The sequence below is a fragment of the Callorhinchus milii genome, unplaced genomic scaffold (genome assembly GCF_018977255.1).
Source record: "Callorhinchus milii isolate IMCB2004 unplaced genomic scaffold, IMCB_Cmil_1.0 Scaffold2, whole genome shotgun sequence".
Lineage (NCBI taxonomy): Eukaryota > Metazoa > Chordata > Chondrichthyes > Chimaeriformes > Callorhinchidae > Callorhinchus > Callorhinchus milii.
Genome location: NW_024704743.1, coordinates 71,698,708 through 71,714,199, shown reverse-complemented (window position 1 = coordinate 71,714,199; position 15,492 = coordinate 71,698,708). Strand labels below are relative to the sequence as shown.

At 41.9% G+C, this 15,492-nt stretch overlaps 1 non-coding gene across 1 annotated transcript; it reads left to right on the top strand.

The window, feature by feature from the left end:
- Nucleotides 1–15,211: 15,211 nt before the first annotated feature.
- On the top strand, nt 15,212–15,283 carry trnav-uac. The gene has a single exon. It is a non-coding gene; the product is annotated as a tRNA-Val (tRNA).
- Nucleotides 15,284–15,492: the final 209 nt, after the last annotated feature.

The window sequence follows — 15,492 nt, the reverse complement described above, 5'->3', positions numbered from 1 at the left end:
AATGCCCTAAGGCTTAACTTTTAGATGAGGTGTTTACATTTTTGAAGATGTAACCACATCCTCTTTGCTGCAGGTTCAATAGTCCTTGGAGACCCATTAGTGTTGATTGAACTACAGCTCAGAGAGACCTTTAGCAACCTGATATTTGTGACTGTGAGCGCTGACATATAGCAATTGTTATGACTTGGAAGAGTCAATCTAAAACACAGTTTAACAGATGAAGGAAAAGGCTAAGGGAGATTGTGCTCCGCCGACTCCTGTCAATGAACATCACGGCGAGAGTAAACCTGGCAAGGATAAGATGGTAGGATGGGATGGAAATTGCTAAGTGTGATGTGTTATTACATTGTTAATACATGCAGTTGAAACAGGCAATAAGTAAAACCTCTTCAGTGGATGTAAGCACCTCCCCACCCCCCCCACCCAATTTGGCCACAACTGCAAGCTACCCACAGTGCCCATGGTACATGACATTTTGAATGTTGCTTGCAAGATAGCATCTTAAGTCAGATTTATTTTATTGAGTTAAATGGGTATCTTACATTCTCCACATTCTGCAGGCCAAAGCTGTTTTTTTTGATCAGGTGGGTGTCTGATATATGCAGAAACCAACCACCAAGCTCAAACCAAACTTGAGTTCCATTCATCTCACCTATATGTGTATTTTGTATTTTCTGTATTTTGTAGATAAAATATATATGTTATATATGTATAATACCATTATATTTTAATTGCTCATGTTCACTCTTTCTGCAACAGATCTCAAAATAACCACAACTTGTCTGAAAAAATTAAGCAACAACAATAACAACAAAATTACATTTATATAGCGCCTTTCACGTCGGGAGGACGTCCCAAGGCGCTGGACAGATAGTGTTACCGACCCGAGCTGAGAGTCGGGGTGGGGCAGGGGGGGAAGCAGGGAGATTGAAAGCACGGTAGAAGAGGAGGGTCTTGAGGTGGGTCTTGAAGGTGGAGAGGGAGGGAGCAAGACAGAGGGACTGCGGGATGGAGTCGTAATAAATGTACAAGTCTTTCCACTTGACACAGGCTTGGAAATCTGTGTGATGAGATGGAATTTGCTTCAAATATAATTTAATGTCTACAGTCCTCTATTGGGCTCCCCTCTATGGTTAATTCACTTTATAGTATATTCTGTGAAGCGTTTTGAGACATCTAGAAGACGTGAAAAGCAGGATATGTAAACGCAAGCATTATTATTATGTAACTTAGCCAAGGCAGTTGAGCTATTCTATTAAACAGCAGAAAAAATCTAGTTCTGCTTCTCAGATGCATCATTACAAGTAGAAGGTTTCAATTATGAATGCAAAATCATGTCTACCTGGACACTAATCCTTAATAAATCCCACATTCAGCCTTTGAGGCTTATTTGACCTGTAGATGTTTTGTATTGCCTCAGTGAATAGGTTGCTAAACCAGTATTGAATCTAGTCAAAAATTACAGCTACATGTACAATCATTTAGCATTGTCTATTATATCTGTACATACAGTATAAGAATCAAAATCCAAAGTGTCACATTCTCACAATATACTATATCTCACTCCATACTCCTTCTTTTTGCAATGGAAGATTGCAACAAAGTACTGAGTTTTAGCTTGTCAATGAAGAAACCATTACATAACTATTAGTTTACCAATTCATTTACTTTTAAATCTACTTTTAATTATGTACAGAAGACATTCAAATGGAAGAATATAATCATTTGTGCAAATCCACATAGCTTCTTCCTTATCTCTTATTTGAAAATCTTTCATTTCTGAAACAAAAACAGACGTCACTGTAAACACTCGGCAGGTCAGGCAGCATCTATGGAGAAAGCAAAGTGAGCAACGTTTCGAGTCCACGAGCCTTCATCAATTCTGACGAAGAGTCGTGGACCCGAAATGTTGACTCATTTTCCTTTCTCCATAGATTGTTCCTGACCTGCTGAGTGTCCCCAGTGACTTCTGTTTTTGTTTCAGATTTCCAGCATCTGCAGTGTTTTGCGAGTCATTTCTGAGTTGGATTCTGAGCGACATCCTTTCAACCGAATTCAATTCTCAAATGTATTTTTTGGTCAGTTGGGCGTCTGGCATACACGGAAATCCATCATCATTCTTAAGAGTATCCAAAATAAACTACCTGCGTGGAAATTTCCATTTGTCTGGAATCAAGTGTGCACTGTCTCCCTGGAGTGAGGCACCCTAATCACATCATCCCAGAAATTGCAAATTAGGCAAGAGTCAAGGCTTGGGCATCCCAAAGTGTTCGCTGGGATATTGTAGAATAACCAGCTAAAACAGTGCAGCTTGCCATTACAAACGCTGTCTGACAAGCAGGAAGCTGCTTCTCCAGCTGGGACCACCCAACCCAATTTGGGCATTGTCTTACAGGGTTAACAGGAACTAAGAGGGAAGAATCTTTGTCCCCAGTGACTGGTTTGCCCCTCCAAGACCTGTAAGACAGGTTGTCTGGTCCATCATTATATCTGTGAGGCTTATTGAATAAAAAGGTAGAACACTTGTGGAATTGTGAATAGATAGCAAACAGATTCATATGAGACATTCATCGTCAGTTTTTAAACAAATGCTGCTCTGTTCACTAAGCATCAGAGTTTAAGGCACTCCTATTTAGAGTCTCAGTGATTTTAGTACCTAGTGGAATATGTCAGTGCACATATTGAGGGCTCTTTGGGTAGGCTTAATGCATCTCAACAAATTACAATCTAATTTTCACACCACATTAAAAAATCATTGCCAGTGAGCAAACACTACCACTTGAACCATTAATTTGGTATATATCCAATCTTCAGATGTCATGCTGAGCATTCTGAATTTTTATGTGGCAGTGTAGTGTAATTCAAGCTTCTTGTCCTCACCTTCAAATGCTTCCATGGTCTTACCCCACCCCCTAACTCTAAGATGTCCTGGGATCCAACTGTTCCTTCTGTTCTGAAAACACTACATCCCCTGCCCATTCCGCTCCACCACCACTCTTCAGCCATTCTGACCACAGTCTCTATCAGTCTATCCTGATGCCTCTCTGCCTTGCCTCTTGTTCTCCCCATTGAAGACCTATCTCTTTGACCATATTTTTGGCCACCTTACACCTCTCTTCCTCAGTTATTCTTTTCCCCTCTCTTCACCATCGTCCCATCTCCCCTCCCACACACATACACACATGCTCCTCAATGAATCTAATCCTCAGTCAGTGTGAATATCATGTCAGTCATTTTAATTTTTGCTATTGGCTCTGTCCAGGCTTCGGGAGGATATTATACGGACAATAAACAAAGGCATTGTTATTATTTGCATTCAACAGATGGCTGATGCACTGTTCAGGTGAGCTTGCAGGTTTGTTCAAGAAACTGATCTGCTGATGACTTCTGTGTATGGTTGTTTGTACCCATGTGAAGAAGCAGATGCCATGAGTTAATCTGATTGTGTTACAGCTGCCAACCCCAACGGCGTCCATTGCTTTAATATGCAGCAAATTTTTAGCGTGCAGAAATCACCCTGCAGTAATGCACAATATCACGGGTCAAAATACAACGCTTTCATCTTCAGCCAGCATGAAGTGCCTGGTTTGTTTGTACAGGGAAATAAACTACAAGGCTGTATTGTGAGGGTTGATGCCTTAAAACCCAATTGTACAATCTTCAAACTCCAATGGAGCAAAAGTATAACCAGATCCAATGGGGCATCACAATTAAGGAACATGTGTTTGCTGCTCCCAAGCCGTGATTTAAGTATCAGGATCTCGCTATATTAAGCAGCTTTGCCATATTAACTAAGGAGCTTTAAATCGTGGGAGCACCATTGCCAGATAGACTGCAGAAATTTAAGGAGAAAGCCCTCAACCAACTAATATCTCAGGGCAACCAAGGATGGGCAGTAATTGCTGACCCTGCCCACTTCCAAAGGGTACAAAATATTTATGGTATGTAGCATGCTGCACAACCCAAACAATAACAAGGAACAGTACGGTGTCAAGGCTATGGTGAAGAAAATCTATATTGCATTATGCTAGGAGAAGATAAGCTAGTCTTGACATGAGATTTAGATACACATCAATTCAACCGCCAGCTGAGTTGTAGAATCTCCCACATCATCTGTGTGCAGTTACTTGTGCCCAATTCACATGACTGGAATCGCTAATGAGAGACTATGATATAAAAATAGGTCAACCTCAATCACCTGAATGATATTGAATCACATCATTTATACAAAACAAAATCAAAGATCATATGCAGAAAGAATGGGACCACATCAGGTAATGCATCATGTCACCTTCATGACTGTGTGAGAAATACACCGAGCTCTGTTTGTGCAGTTTTATCTTGAATCACAATAATAACTGGTTCCAGGCCTTCGCTGTTTGAATGTGGGTTGGAAGGATTTAAACTGGTGCTGAAGTTAGAGGATTTAGGAACTGTGCCGCCTTTACTATTTGTAGCACCTCAGGTTTGGGGAAACTTGTTCTACTTTTCTGTTTATTACAGTCACTTTATATTCCCTGATCAGTTCTGGTTGACATTATCATTATCTCGTGCATCATAAGGCAGAAATTTCATTCCTGCTAATTTATGGCTTCAGCTGTGATTATTGCAACCATGTCATAGTGAGGCAATTTAGCTTATCACCAGCTTCAGGTAAACATGCTGTGTTTCAGAGTTCAGTGTTAACACTGTGTGGTGCATTAATGCACTTACTGCTACAAATCAATCAACAGTAGCTCATTATATGTGTACAAAGCAGAACCAAATTTATCTCTTTAAAAGCTGTAAACACATAACCAACACATTCCTGCACGCTTTTTAACAGCTCCAAAATCAGCCCAATTTTTTATAAATTAAATGGTCACTCAATCAACGACTGTTTGTGGAACACTGCTGTGCGCAATTGTCTGCTGCGTTTCGCCCACAAAATATACAATCAATTCACTTTACGGTATCTTCTGTGAAGCGCTTTGAGACATCTCAAAGATGTGATAAGCACTATATCAAATGCAAGGATTATTATTATTTTTTATTATTATTATTCACAAATGACCCAGACAATATTTCCATTTTTTTCCCCCAGACTTAAAGTTTTTATTTAACCACTTTAGGGGGAAATGTTTTGTCTTCCATTTCCATCCCATGACAATAATAATAATAATAATAATACTTATATTTGTTATAATGCCTCAAAGCACTTCAAATGGAATTCTTATCAAGTATAGATATTGTATTTGGAAGTATACAACAAAGTCCTACAAACAGGCATGAAGTAATTTATCTGGGGGATTTTCAGCTGGGACATTGGAAGAAACTCCCTCCTCTTTACCTTTTGTTTGATCAGTCGGGTGTCTGACACCTGCAGAAACACATCACTATGCATAAGAGTAATCAACCCATGCATTCCACATAAATGTAAAAATTTCCACGTTTAGAATGGAATTCACACTCTCTTCCTGTCAGTTCAACTCTGAGGATATCCTGCTTACCTTATCTGTTCTTTAATGCCATTTAAACAGTTCGAGAGGACCTCAATTTAATATCTCATTTGAAAGAAGGCACCTTTGACAATGTAGTGCTGCCCCAGTACTATACTGGAGTGTCAGCCATAATAGAGATGCATGGAAGGAATTGACACGAAAACAGGTAATTCGGCCCAATTTGTCTCTGCTTGTATATATGCTCCACACAAGCCTCGTCCCCTCCTAATCTCATCTCCTATACCCCTCTATTCCTTTCTCCCTCTTGAATGCATCCAGTTTTCTTTTAAAAAAACATTGACGTTTTTTGAATCAATAGCAGCTTCCAGCACTGAGTTCCATATTCTCACCATCCAGTGAATGAAGAAGTTCCTCTGTACCAGCTATCTTATATTGTATACTCTCCAATAGGTTAATAGTGTGAATGCCACCCTCTTGACCCACACACAAGTTTCACAGAAACATTCAAGAAAGTGTTTCCAAAAGTCGCTTTGATTTAAAAATACACAAACGCTAGGTCTAGTCTGCTGATGTGCAGCACATCACTGTTGACAGTTTGTAGAATAACTATGTGCAGTAGAAAAAAGGGATCACTTGAATTCAATTCAGCAAGATTTTTTATTGTATTATCTCCAACCAAAATGATACTCTATTTATGGCTCCAGGTTTTTATACTGAAGAGTGCTAATGATATTGATAACAAAATGGTGACATCCAACAGCTTTCAAATTATATTTGATAATGCAGTATTTTGATGGCATGTGTAAATCCAAGCTATTTCACTGCAGCCTGACTCGGCAAAATAGACACATAATTTCTTAGGCTGTGACATAGAAATCATAGAATTGTACAGCACAAAAAGAGCCATTCAGCCCATCAAGTCTGTGCCGGTTCTTTGAAAAGAGCAATGTAAGGTCAATCCCACTCCCCGGCCATTTCCCCATAATCCTGCAATGTGCATTCTTGGCAAACAGACAGACAATATTACATGCATCAAAAATGCACATTTCATAAGTATAAGAATTTATTTTGCTGTTTATCCTGTGTTGTCAATGTTATTATTTAACACTGGGTGGCTCCACATATGATCTTCAACATCCGAGTGCCAACAATGTTAGAGTTATAGCACTGCACGATACATTAGTTTGGTTTTGCCTTGTTTTGCTATGGAGAGGTGGGAAACAACTCTCCCATTATTGGTAAATCTACTAACTGAGTGGACCAGATTTCATTGCTTTTCGTTGGTCAGTACATTTACCAACAATGCATTCACCTACAAAATACATAATCCCTTCACTTTACTGTAAATCCTGTGAAGCACTTTGAGACGTTCTTCTGACGTAAAAGGTGCAATATGAAATATAAGGATTATTATTATTGACAGTATAATCACAAAATAGGGAAGCCCCAGTTTCGGGTAAGTAGGGTTACCAGTTATAATTTTTTACTTTTTATGATTTTTGATGCATAATAGACTTTTTTTAATGTTTTTATTTTAATTGATGTCTTTGACTACAAAAATGGCTGACTATGGTGTCATTGGATCGTCAGAAACATCACTTCCTTTGCGGTGCACATGCGTGTTATGGATAAGCAGTGCTCTATAGTCACTTCCTGATCAGAAATCCAGCTGTGGTCAAAAACATCAATAACAATCAGTAAAAAAACAATATTTACAAATGGGAATTCATTTGCATTGAACTGTGGAAAAAGAGCCAACAGCAATATTTACTGATTTTTATTTAAAACTGACAAACCCAGCCATAAACTTCAGCTGCCAAGGTTATAAATGTTGCTGACTAGAGGACAATCAAATCCATTCACCCACCCAGTCACTAACCAAGATCGGTACATTTACTGACGGTGGTTACTTTAGCACCTCAGGCTCTGGCAGCATCAACCTCCATGGTTCCACACTACAACTCACCGCCAGTCAGGAACCTCGGTGTCTTGTTCGACCCTCAACTATCAATTGTCTTTTCTCCCCCACATTCAGACCCACTCTGCCTTCCCTCACCTCCATAACATCGCCCGACTCCGCCACTACCTCACCCCTCAGGCCGCTGAGACTCTTGTTCATGCCTTCATCACCTCCAGGCTCGACTATGCACATGCCCTGCTTGTCAGCCTTCCCAACTCCTCCCTCCACAGGCTGCAGATAATCCAGAACTCTGCAGCCCGTGTCCTCTCCCGCACCAAACTCCGTGACCCCATCTTCCCCATTCTCACCCGACTTCACTGACTCCCTATCCTTCAGAGGATCCAGTTCAAGATCCTGATCCTCACATACAAAGCCCTCCATGGCCTCGCCCCACCCTACCTCTGCGACCTCCTAACCCCCTACCAACCTACCTGTTCCCTCCGCTCAGCCGGCTCTGGCCTGCTCCATGTCCCCCGACCACCCGTCCCACCATTGGCGGGAGAGCTTTCAGCCACTCTGCCCCCAACCTCTGGAATTCTATCCCCCAGTCACTCCGCCTCACCCCCTCCTTAGCCTCCTTCAAGTCCTGCTTCAAGATCCTCCTCTTCGACCATGCCATCGATCACCCTCCTTCCCCTTCCCTTCCTTCCACCTCCCCAGACCCAGCTCAGGTCTGAATTGCTGTTCTCTGTCCAGTGCCTTGGGACATCCTCCCGACGTGAAAGGCGCTATACAAATGTAATCTTGTTGTTGTTGTTATACCTAAATACAATGTAATTTTTCGAACTAAATTATTATATTCTCTTCAGACAGAGTTTCCAAATTCATGATGTAATGGTGAAAATCATGTCGAAAGCATTATTGTGTTGCACAACAACAAGACAACAACAACAAGATTCCGTTTATAGAGCGCCTTTCATGTCGGGAGGACGTCTCAAGGCGCTGGACAGTTGGGTCAGGACCCGAACAGGGGGGAAATGGTCAGAGTGAAGGGAGGGGGCGAGGAGGGGGTAGAGAGTCGAGAGGGGAGCTGAAGGCACGGTCAAAGAGAAAGGTCTTGAGACCGGCCTTGAAGGAGGAAAGGGAGGAGGCGGTGAAGACACTGGGGTATAGAGTTCCAGAGCCTCGGGGCTGAGAGGCTGAAGGCCCGGCCACCGATGGTAGGGCGGTTGGGGCGGGGGATGTGGAGCAGACCGGAGCCAGAGGAATGGAGGGTACGGGCAGGTAGGTAGGGGGATAGTAGGTCGGAGAGGTAGGAGGGAGCGAGGCCGTGAATGGCCTTGTAGGTGACAATGAGGATCTTGAATTCGATCCTCTGGGGGATGGGGAGCCAGTGGAGGCGAGCGAGGGTGGGAGTGATGTGATCGCGAAGCCTGGTGCGGGACAGTACACGAGCTGCAGAGTTCTGAATGACCTGCAGCTTGTGGAGGGAGGTGCCGGGAAGGCCGGCGAGGAGAGAGTTCCCATAGTCCAGCCTTGAGGTGATAAAGGCGTGGACCAGAGTTTCAGCAGCGTGAGGGGTGAGGCAGTGCCGTAGTCTGGCGATGTTTCGGAGGTGATGGAAGGCGGTGCCAGTTGTGGCGTGGATATGAGGAAGAAAGGACAGTCCAGGATCGAACAGAACCCCGAGGTTCCTGATGGCTTTGAGAGGTGGAGAGTGCAGCTTTGGATGCTGATGCTGTCAGCGTCTGAGGTGCGGAGGCGCTGACGTGAGCCAATGAGGAGGGCCTCAGTTTTACGCACGTTGAGTTGAAGAAAGTTGTCTCTCGTCCAGGACTCGATGTCGGACAGGTAGGCTGTCAGGACATCGGTGGTCGTGGAGTTGAGGGTAGAGGAGGAAAGGTAGAGTTGGGTGTCATTCGCATACATGTTTCCACAGTTAACCCCATGTCTCGGATGATGTCACCAAGGGGGAGCATATAGAGGGTGAAGAGGAGGGGACCGAGGACAGAGCCCTGAGGGACACCGCACGAGACAGTGCGGGAGCTGGAGGAAAAGCCGTTTGTGGAAACAAAATGAAGATGGTGGGAGAGGTACGACCTAAACTACTCAAGGACAGGGCCTTGAAGGTTGAGGTGGGGGGATAAGTGGTGGAGGAGGATAGCGTGGTCGACCGTATCAAATGCTGCCGATAGGTCGAGGAGGCAGAGGGAGCCCTGGTCGCAGATGTTCAGAATGTCATTGGTGACCTTGACCAGGGAGGTTTCTGTGCTGTTGGCAGCACGGAAACCCAACTGAAGGGGTTCGAATAATGAATGGGTGGAGAGGAAAGAGCGCAGCTGGGAGGCGACAACTCTTTCAAGGACCTTGGACAGGAAGGGGAGTTTGGAGATGGGCCGGTAGCCAAATATTATCACTTTGCTCTCTGTGTGTGTGTGACACAAACATACCAATCTCTCAGCTTCTTCTCACTCCCTGGTGATAAAGACAATCCTCTTTAAAAGATCTAGAATTTTATATTTACATTCAGCACACACTGTAAGTAGGATTTGAAGAAGAAAATGAGTCTGAAGGGAATATTTTCAAATCTATATAGTACTTGCACCAAATTGTTTTTTTCTCATCTCTAGATATATCCTCATTGAGATGACACTGCATGTCTCTTCTTCCCTCCAGACCTCTCAGTAAATCATGAGGTTGGCCTGATGTGTCTCAAAGCAGCTCCATTGGATTTAATGAGAGCTGACATTTTGGCATGGCAGCATATTGACCATTCAACATGCAACAAACATTACCTGTTAGGTATTGCTGTAGACTTAGTTGGTAGATGGCATTAGATAGCACAAAGTACTATATGTTAATTCTACTTTCGGTTTAAATTGAAGCAATCAACAGGATTCATTAATAGCAATTCAGACCTGCAAATTGAGAGTCCTCCACTACCCTGAATTACGTCACTTTTACTGGCAGGAATTCCACTCCGGATGGTCTACTTGCCAATAATAATTGGTTTATTTCATAGTGTTTGATTGAACTTCTCGCTGTGCCATTATTACACGTACCACCTATAATCTTCCACCTAACTGGACGGAATATAATAACCCATACAAAACTGCTAGCATACCCTATTTACTCATTGCAATATGGGCAGTCATAAAAGGGAAAGAACTCTGGTACAGCTTGCAAATTTCTAATTTCCTTGTAAACAGAGCGAGTTACGTCCAGAATGTTGTTATGGTGACAGGCTCGATAGGCTGAATAGCTGACTATCCAGGACCTCGGGACGTCCTCCTGACATCAATGTGATTTTGTATTGTCTTTGGATTGTATTGGATTATACCCAGTGTGACAATTTATACAATTGTCTTAGCCACTATATTCACACAAAGAAAAAAACTGAAAAGACAAAGGCATTTTTTGAAAGGTGATTGCTTCTCCGTCTCTGTCAAGTCTCCAGGTGTGAATGAGACCAATGTAGTCTTGGAAATTCTGCTATTACCAAAACACAATGTTATCATTGATGTTCGTCCTCTCTCCCTTCACACATTGAATACTGTAATTTGTTAACATAAATAGGCTGTTTCCTCTGGCCTGAGAGTCCACAACCAGAGGACACAAATATAAGATAGTGAGAATTTAGGAGGGTAGTGAGATTGTGGAATTCAATACGCTAAATGGTGGTTGCATCAGATAGTGTAGATGCATTCAAGAGGAAGCTAGACCTTCACGTGAGGGAGACGGGAATAGAAGGGTATGGGAGAGACTTAGGAGTGGGTGGAGACTCGTGTGGAGCATAACTGTTTGGGCCGAGTGTCTTTGTATTTCTTTGTAATGTTCATTTTAGAATGCGTGGACACAGTAGGATGCACAGCAAGCGAGTTGGGTTCGCCAAGAAACAGAGTGGCACCAGCAACGTACGAGAGTAAAGTCATTTTTTGTAATTCTTTACTAAATCTTTGACGTTCATTCTTGAACATGTAGACGCAGCAGGTTGCCTGAATGGACCACGGTATTTAGTGCATTGCGACTGATCATTTTAACATTCAGACTACAACTGAGCAAGTCAGTGGGACATTTAAAGATTTTCTACATCTGATTCAGAAACCTTTGGACAAGCACGTCTCGCTAGTTAGAGAGAAGAGTTTTAATAAGTGGAAATGATGGGATTGATTGGACCTCCAACCAATGAGACGTGACATCTAACAATTCCTACTACAGCAAGAAATTGTGTGTGTTCCTCTGCAGACAACTCCAAGAGAAAATCAATGAAGTCTTAAAATAAGTACACAAGAAACTAATGCAGTTCTTTATGTTCAGTGTCAAATGAAATAATTTCCTTAAAATACTTGCTAAGTCATTTCATATGGAGAATTCACATTTCAATGATATAATTTAGGTTTTATATACCACTTTCAACACATACCTTAGATTGTTTCATCCAAATCCTCTCCAACCTCTGCATTTTATCAAATGAATAAATCTGTGCCAATTTCTCTCCATATATCAGAGTTGCAATGTATCTATTTATCTTTTGCACACACATTAAGACCAGGTTCAAGCTAGTGTTATTGCCCATGAAGATGAATGAAGTGGTTGGCACTGCATCTGATTAATGCATTCATCAGCACAAAAATAGAATGTGCAATGATTTTCTACACACACAAATACACATCAGGAAAAATGTGATCAATGCTAATACGCATACTGAGCAATAACAGTAGAGAAGCTTAGCTCTGAATGCTGCTTACTTATTGCTTAATGGGGAAATGCAGCCCTTCCTCACTTCAGATATGAAACAATTCATTAATAGGAGAAAAGATCAGATTTTCTAAAATAGAGCTATTTCATTTCAAAATCGTTTCATCTCTTACTTTGTTATAATTCAATCTTACTCTTGATTACTGTAGCTTTTAAAGTTGGATTTATGCATTTAGATTGATAAAGGGGGAATTTCAATGGAAAATAATGGATGGAATTTATAATCAATTTCGGAGTCACTGCCAATCTTTCTCCCCACGCACTATTCTTTTTATATTTTATATTGCACTAGATAAACAATGCTTTCACTTAAATAATTACATATGCATTTGCATTCAGCTCTAGAGAATTTACAGGATTCTTCTGCCAATTCTGAAACATAGAAGAAAGATCAAAATACATCCTAAAGGACGAATGCATAAGCAAGGGTCATTCTCTCCAATTTTGGAAGATTCAATCATTTTAACAGATTAATAACAGTAATAATTCTGCATTTGATATAACACCTGACCACATTGTTGAAACTTCTCAAAGCGTTTCACAGAATATATTGTAAAGTGAATTGATTGTGAATTTTATGGGCAAAACGCGGCAGCCAATTAAGCACAGCAGTGTCCCACAAACATTCGTAGATTGAGTGACCACTTTTTTTTGAGGGATTTTTAACCCCAAAACCAATCCACCAATCGACTAATAAATGGGTTCCTAATTTACTGCTAGGTAAACAGAGGCATGTGGAGTAAGAAAACTTACCTAAGGTTTTGCACCGCTCAGGAATCGAACTCTGGTCTCCTCGTTTGTGAAGCGAGCGCATTAACCACTATGCTATGGGACTCCATTCAAATGTTTTACAGAAACAAAGCGTAACTGCCTTTTAGGACAATAAAAATAATAATAATCCTTTCCACCTGTTCCTTTTGGGAGGCTGACTTAAAATGCTTGAATACTTCAATACTGTGAAGTGGATTGACTGTGTATTTGTAGGTGAACACAACAGCCAATTATGCACAGCAATGTCCCACAATCAGCCACAAAAGGAAATGGCTAGTTTTATTTAGGGGATTGTTGACTGGGACAAAACACTTCTCTTTTTGAATAGTGCCATGGGATGTTTAATGTCCACCTGAACAGGCAGACGGAACCTCGATTGAATGTCTCATTCAAAGGACCTCAGCGCATCACATCACCGCATTTGAGAGTCAGCCTATGAGAGTTCAAATTCCAAACCTGGGGCTTGAATCCAAAACATTCTGAGTCAGAGGCGAGAATCCTACCAACTGAGCCAGGCTGATGAAATCAATTGTTATGTTGCTGAGAAGAAGGTAAATGGAGGCACTGAAGAAACCTATACCTAGATGTGGTAAGAGGCAATTAATGAGACACAATCTCAGGGAAGCATTGCAGGGTTTGGATAAGCAAGCGATGGCCAGGGTGGGCCCACCATTGGCGGGTGGGCCTTCTGTCTCTCTGCCCCCACCCTCTGGAACTCCATCCCGCAGTCCCTCCACCTCGCCCCCTCCCTCATCTCCTTCAAGGCCTGTCTCAAGACCATCCTCTTCGACAATGCTTTTGGTCACCCTCCTTACCCCCCTGCTCTCCACCCTCCCCGATCCCGACCCCCAGCTTGGGTCCAAAACACTGACTGTCAGCACTTTAGGAGGTCCTTCCGACGTGAAAGGCACTGTACAAATGTAATTTTGTTGTTTTTGTTGTTGCTGTAATAAGACACTCGATGGTGAAGTACATCAGTAGTGAGTTTTGTGGAGACAATTGGAACACATAGTATGACATTCAATGTTCTAATTATCACTGATGGTAATTCTAGATGGCGATAATTATCAACTCATTGGAAAGTGTGAAACAAGCTTATCTTTAACTATACACAAGTTTGAAACCTTTCTCTCCCAACCCTGACTTCAGCAGAATGGTTTGGTCAGAGGCTGATGTTTTCTCTGTTTTCACCACAATTCCGATTGAGGTACATCAGAAATAGGAGCATTCGGACTGAAAGCCCTTGATGATCAGCAAAGGATAAAATGGTGGAGATCAGTCACTATGATTGGATTTGAACAAATCTATTTACCAACATGGGAGGGAAGAGGAAGGTGTTGTTTGCTCACATATTGTCAATATGTAAAGATACATTTTGATTGGACTTTTCAGTCACAAAATAATTATTGAGTTTCGTTTTCCTTCTCATAAGCCTAAGTAAGGCTGTACACTATATTCTCATGTTATAGAAGGAAGAGGAAATAATGTGGGGCAATCGATATATAATACAGATATGCAAGGAACTGAAGCAGGAATATAATGGTTGTGGGCAGGTCTAAAGCAAATAGAGCAAACACTATCTGGTTCCTTTCCAGTATGTGGAGTCCTGTAGCTCAGTGGTTAGAGCAGTCGCTTTGCAAGTGAGAGACCTGAGTTCAATTCCAGGCAGAGGGCGAAACCTTGGCAAGTTTCCTTACTCCACACAGAGCCTAATAATAATCCCTCCAAAACCAAAAACAATAATAAATTGGTCATTTTCAATCCCTGACTGTTTGTGGGACATTGCTGTGCGCAATTGGCTGCTGCGTTTGCCCACAAATATACAGCCCATTCACTTTACAGTGTGTTCTGTGAAGCGCTTTGGGACGTCCTCCCGACGTAAAAAGCGCTATATCAAGTGCAAGGATTATTATTATCTCAGGGCATGGAAAGAAAGTTGAGGATAATTGACTTCAATGAATGAATAGGCAAATGGTATGTGTGAGAGGAAATTGAATTTGTAGATAACTGGAGAATTTTTTCAGGCACAAGCCTTTATAGGACAGATGATCTGCACATGGATAGACACAAAACTAAGCTTTCAACACAAAACATAAAGGTACCAATTGGGATTCATATAAGCTTGATTTGGAAGTAGAAGGTGTTTTGGTAGGTATGAATAAGCTGACCCTCATTGATGTTTAGGAGCAGAGGTTGCACAAGCTATGCAGTTTTAGTTGATTAAACTCCATTGGTACAGTAATGGATATTCTAAACCTAAGCCTTGGCTCTGACTTTGACCTGCATCTAATACTCTCCAGATTTAGATAAGCAGGGTCCGTCTTCTGGGGAGAGAATGTGGAGCCCTGTAGCTCAGTGGTTAGAGCACTCGCTTTACAAGCGAGAGACCTGAGTTCAATTCCAGGCAGGGCAAAACCTTGGGCAAGTTTCCTTACTCCACACAGAGCCTAATAATAATCCCTCCAAAAAACCAAAAACAATAATTAAATTGGTCATTTTCAATCTACGACTGTTTGTGGGACAATGCTGTGCGCAATTGGCTGCCGCGTTCGCCCACAAATATACAGTCAATTCACTTTACAGTGTGTTCTGTGAAGCGCTTTGGGACATCTTCCCGACGTG